Source organism: Chenopodium album, chromosome 5 (genome assembly GCF_948465745.1).
Source record: "Chenopodium album chromosome 5, dcCheAlbu1.1, whole genome shotgun sequence".
NCBI lineage: Eukaryota > Viridiplantae > Streptophyta > Magnoliopsida > Caryophyllales > Amaranthaceae > Chenopodium > Chenopodium album.
Genome location: NC_137838.1, coordinates 63302282 through 63308281, shown reverse-complemented (window position 1 = coordinate 63308281; position 6000 = coordinate 63302282).

The window sequence follows — 6000 nt, the reverse complement described above, 5'->3', positions numbered from 1 at the left end:
AGAAGATCTGAAACAAGCTTTACTGAAGATGAAGGCTCGCAATAATGCTCGAATCACAAAGACGGAAATGGCCATGGATCCATATCCGTTCATCCTCAATGGCCAGTACATCAAAGAAGGGGAAGTCTTCCCATACAATGAATTCCCGGAGCCATTCGTCCATGATGGGATCCGTGAACCAGGATTCGAGGTGTTCCTCGATTGTGACTTAGTTGATGAAGACGAAGGGCTCTTCACAACCGAGAAGCCAGCTAGCCCGAACTCTGATGATCTAGGAATCAACCTCCTTTTTGGAATGGAGAAAAATAAGTCCAAGCCGGTCCGCAATGATAACTCCGAGCTAGTTCAAGCTGTCGTAGCAAACAAGGATTTTGACCCCTCTGAGTTAATCATCCAAGCTGACAACATTTCAAGGGGATGGCGCAAGACATTGAGGATCACTACGCCAAGTGGAGAGAAGTTGGAAATAACCGCTGGCGAAGGTCCTATGTTTGATGAGTCTGAGTTGTTTGGGTCCGAGTCCGAGTCTGAGTCTAAGTCTGTAGACGAGTCCTTAGAGTCTGAGGCCGACCCTCTTTCTGCTATAGAGTTCAACCCTGAGTCTCTTGTTGAGTCCTCTCTTTCTAGTCCTAATAATTCCGGTGAGGTCGCAGCCGACCTTGCCCCTTTTGATGTATTAGCCAATGAATTCAATAAAATGAGTACCTTTGCTTATGATGCGTGTCATTCCCCTAGCCCTGATCAATATTGCTTTGCTAATGATAAAAATGACAAAGAAATAATAAAATCAATGGAAGAACACGAAAATAAAACAGCAGTTATCGAAGATACAGAAACAGTTAACATTTCCAATGATACGACTGTTAAAGAAGTAAAAATTGGATTAACACTAAGTCAAGATGAACGCAAAGAGCTAATTAACTTGCTTAGTGAATTTGTTGATGTATTTGCTTGGTCATACCAAGATATGCCAGGAATTGACAGGGATATAGCTCAGCATACGATACCACTCATTCCAGGTATGAAGCCTGTCAAACAAAAGCTGCGCCGTATGAAACCCGATGTGGCTCTCAAAATCAAGGAAGAAATCAGGAAGCAGTTGGCCGTAGGTTTCTTCAGAGTATCCAAATATACAGAATGGATAGCAAATGTGGTTCCAGTTCCAAAGAAGGATGAAAGGGTCAGAATGTGTGTTGATTACAGGGATCTCAATAAAGCAAGCCCAAAAGATGGGTTCCCTCTACCTCACATTGACATTCTGGTCGATAACACAGCAAACCATGCACTCCTATCATTCATAGATGGTTACGCCGGATATAATCAGGTATTGATGGCCGAAGAAGACATGGAGAAAATCACATTCATCACGCAATAGGGTACATATTGCTATACGGTAATGCCATTCGGGTTGAAAAACGCGGGTGCCACCTACCAAAGAGAAGCTACAGCATTGTTACATGACATGATGCACAAAGAGGTGGAGGTCTATGTCGATGATATGATCGTTAAGTCTAAAGATCGCCCAGGCCATATTATTGCACTTCGCAAGTTCTTTGAAAGACTCCGCAAGTACAACATGAGGTTAAATCCAGCAAAATGTGCATTCGGAGTCACGTCAGGCAAATTACTTGGATACGTGATCAGTTCTCGAGGGATTGAAATAGATCCTACAAAAGTAAAGGCAATCATGGCCATGCCACCACCCAAAAATGAGAAGGAGATTCGAGGTTTCATTGGAAGGTTACAATATATAAGTAGGTTCATATCAAAGCTCACAGCGATATGTGAACCTATATTCAAGAAGCTCAAGAAAAATGTTCCAGTCACATGGGATGACGATTGCCAAAAGGCTTTCGACAAAATCAAAGAGTATTTGGCAAACCCACCCGTGCTAGCGCCAGCAATACCTGACTTTCCTCTTCGACTCTACCTTACGGTCACAAGAGAAATAATGGGGGCAATGCTAGCACAAGAGATCGAAAGCAAGGAGAATGCAATCTATTACTTGAGCAAGAAACTTCAAGGATATGAGACGCGATACACACCGCTTGAGAAGTTGTGTCTCGCACTTGTATGGGCCGCACAGAAACTAAGACATTACATGCTCACTCATACAGTACATGTTGTGTCCAAGATGGATCCTCTCAAATACTTGTTCGAAAAAGCAACACTCAATGGCAGATTATCAAGGTGGATAGTCAATCTTGCTCAGTTTGACTTGAGATTTGTGCCACAAAAGGCCATCAAAGGTTCTGCGGTTTCTGACTTCTTAGCAGACTTTCCGCTAGAAGAAGCTGAAAAAGAAGAAGATGAGTACGATTTCCCTGACGAAGATTTACTCATGACTGAAGATGATAGATGGACACTCTATTTCGATGGAGCTTCAAACCAAAAGGGATGTGGTGTAGGAGTCTTGCTCGTATCACCCAATAAAGAGCACATCCCAATTTCCATGAAGCTCAACTTTGATGTCACCAACAATGCCGTAGAATATGAAGCATGCATTTTGGGGTTAGAAACAGCTGTCGCCTTGGGAATTAAGAAACTCAGAATCAACGGTGATTCTTCACTAATCATTAACCAAATCTCCAAGAGATGGAAAGTGAGAAGTGAAAGTCTCGCTACGTATCAAGCTCATTTAGAAACTCTCACGGAGCAACTAGATGAAGTGGAATATACGTATTTGCCAAGAGAAGAAAACCAATTCGCCGACGCACTAGCTAAATTAGCATCAATGGTGCGAATTCCAACTGATACAATCAGGATGCCATTGACCATAGAAAGAAGATATGAGCCGGCTTATGTTCACGCACTCGACGATGAACAAGAACCACAAGAAGAAGATGAAGAGCCATGGTATACAGATATCCTTAATTATGTGTCAAGAGGAGAATACCCTCCTAATACTGATAAAAGGGCACGCCGTGCTTTGAGGCTCCTGGCCTCATAGTATGTGCTCATCAGGGGAGAACTCCACAAGAGAACTGCAATGGGAAGAAATCTCTTATGCATAGCTAAGAGAGAAGCACATAAAACCATGGAAAACCTTCATGCCGGTATATGTGGAACACACATGAATGCAAAAATGTTAGTCCAAAAGATTCAACGACAAAATTACTATTGGACTACTATGGAGAGAGATTGTCACGAATACGTCAAGAAATGTATGAAGTGTCAAATCTACGCAAATTTACAGCATGTTCCACCTTCGCTTCTCTACACATATACTTCTCCATGGCCTTTCTCCGCTTGGGGCATTGACATCATTGGAAAAATAACACCACAGGACAAGGGGGGCATGAATTCATTCTCGTAGCAATCGACTATTTCACCAAATGGATCGAAGCTGCCTCATATGCTAAGCTGACGGCGAAACATGTGGCTCAATTCATTGAGAAAAATATCATATGCCGCTATGGGGTACCACGTGAGATGATCAGTGATAATGGAACACATTTCCAAGCCGAATGCGCGGAATTATTACAGAAATATCATATCAAGCATCACAGATCATCACCTTACAGACCACAAACAAATGGTGCAGTCGAATCGGCCAACAAAAATGTGAAGACTATCATCGAAAAGATGACAGAAAATTACAAAGATTGGCCAAGTAAGCTACATTTCGCCCTTTGGGGTTATCGAACCTCTGTTCGTACATCAACGGGGGCTACCCCTTTCTCTTTGGTCTATGGAGTTGAAGCTGTACAACCAATCGAACTCGAAATCCCTTCTCTTCGAATCGCATTGGAGAGCCAACTAGATGAAGTCGATCGGATTAGAGCAAGATATGACGAACTGGTCTTACTTGATGAAAAACGCTTGGCAGCTTTGCATCATGTCCAAACCTACCAACAGCGTATGGCGCGACATTTTAATAAGAAAGTCAAGACCAGGAACATCAAAGAGGGTGACCTAGTGCTCAAGGCACTTCGTAAAAATGTGTTAGATCCAAGAGGAAAATTCAGACCGAAGTGGTCAGGCCCGTACATTGTTAAAGCCATCCTGTCTGGCGGAGCGGCACAATTAGTAGACATGGATGGTAACGGCTTCCACAATTTAACCAACTTTGATCAACTCAAGAAATTCTATGCCTAGTCGCATAGGTTCATGACCCAATAGAGCTACGTTTGGCTTGATTCCTTTTTAGGATACGTAGGCAACCCCTCAAGGGGGCCCGGCCACTTTAAAAAAATAAAAAAATCCTCCCGGGGTTGATCAAGTATGCGCGTCAGTTCAGCATTGCATCACGACAAAAAAACAAAAGGGGGGGGGGGGGGTTGCCGCGACACGGGACAGTCCACCGTGTCACGGTACTGTTCACCGTGGCACGGTGGCCCTGAGCGACAAAAAAAAAAAGGGAAATTGCCGTGACGCGGGAATCTGTAACGTGTCACGGGATTTTTCACCGTGACACGGTGGAATTTCAGTTTTTCCGTTTTTTTTAATGACGCATTCGTTGCGAATTCATTGTTTGTTCGAGTTTTTTTTTTAGTTTCGTTCTTCCATTGCGTCCGACTCCTTGACTCGGATAAATAAATAATAAATAAAAGTCATTGTAATTTTTATTTTTAAGGCTGAAATAAATGTGCTATTATTATTAAAATAAATGCGACTACAAGTATTGGCATCATATGCCTTATTTTAAATAAAAAAATATAAATCATAAAAAGCAAAGCACTATTGATCTAATCTTTCTTCACTTTAGGAACATCATTCTCTTGGTCAATTAGGTCGGCCTTCACCATTAAAGTGTCTTTCGTAGCCCGAACCGTCACACCCCTAGTCGAACTTTCACCCCTTTCACCTTTCTTGAATTTTTTCGGTTGTTTCTCCCTATACACCATCTTTTCTTTACCCTTTCCTTTCACATAATTCTTCTTTCTTGGCATTATAGGAGTCTTAAACTCAATCCCTTGTGTTCTCGGACCTAGACGATCTTTAGGAGGAGCTTTCTTATTTCCAAGACGACTCTTCACATCATACTTGCGTGATCCAAATCGTTCCCTCCTACTCCTAGGGTTCAACCATGCCTTGTATGCACTAGATAAAGGAGGAGGAGCTTGGTCACTTGCAGAAACAGTCCACAAAGGTCTTCCAATCCAATAAGTCTCATACTTGTGAACGTTACTTTCATGCAACAATACTTCACGAGGACTATCGTTATAGCGTGGAATTACTTGTTCAAGTCCATACTGCCGCATCAGTCGAGAAGGGCAATAAAAGGTCAGTTTTGAGATACTAGGAACACGACAATATGGAGTATCATTCGTGCTAACCATCCTAGTAAGCCTCCACCAAGGCACCACCCAGCGAATGGAAAATTCCCTCTTTGCAAAGAAATTTTTCCAATCTTCATACGACATGTTCGCAGAGTAATTCTTTTTCCTGCGGACTCAGTCGTTAGGGCCGTATTTTTCAACATCGTCGGGGGCTTCAAATAATTCTAAACTCTCCATCAACCAAATCTGCAAAAAAAAAATAAAATAAAAAAAAATAAAAAAAATATATTGCAGATTCCCGTGACACGGCAGGTTACACCGTGTCACGGCAGACTCCCACCGTGACACGGTGCCTGTTTTGTGTCACGGGGGCTACTCGGAGCGTATTTTTACCTGCAGCAGTACCAGAGAGCCCTTCCTGATGGCTTTCCGGTCAGCTTTTGCTTCGTCAAGGCCACGAAATGTTTCTCCAAGTCACGTCGTCATAGGAGATCTTCCAGATTTGACATGTTCAAGCACAGACGCTAGACAAGCATGTCCTACCCTACCGTTTGCAAATAAAAGCTTGCTAAACATGCAAAAAATATATGCCCTTCTACGATATACATGATAAGACTCAGAGATAGGGCGATTAAAATATAAATTAGCAAGTTTTTCTAAGTCTACCTCATTACCACAAACAATTCTATTTAAATCTGGATCTGTTAGATTCAGATGGCGTTCAAAATCTTGGTAATAATATTCACGTAGGGTAGGCATGGCAATAAGATTTCTAGCA